Genomic DNA, 217 nt, shown 5'->3' on the forward strand with positions numbered 1-217 from the left:
TCCACCACATCCTCTGGCAGCTCATTCCATACGGTACCATCTGCGTGAAAACGTTGCCCCTTAAGGTCTCTTTTATACTTTCCCCTCTCACCCTAAACCTATGCCCTCTAGTTCTGGACTCCCCGATCCCAGGGAAAAGACTTTACCTATTTATCCTATCCATGCCCCTCATAATTTTGTAAACCTCTATAAGGTCACCCCTCAGCCTCCAACGCTC

Source organism: Chiloscyllium plagiosum, chromosome 6 (genome assembly GCF_004010195.1).
Source record: "Chiloscyllium plagiosum isolate BGI_BamShark_2017 chromosome 6, ASM401019v2, whole genome shotgun sequence".
In the NCBI taxonomy this organism is placed as follows: domain Eukaryota; kingdom Metazoa; phylum Chordata; class Chondrichthyes; order Orectolobiformes; family Hemiscylliidae; genus Chiloscyllium; species Chiloscyllium plagiosum.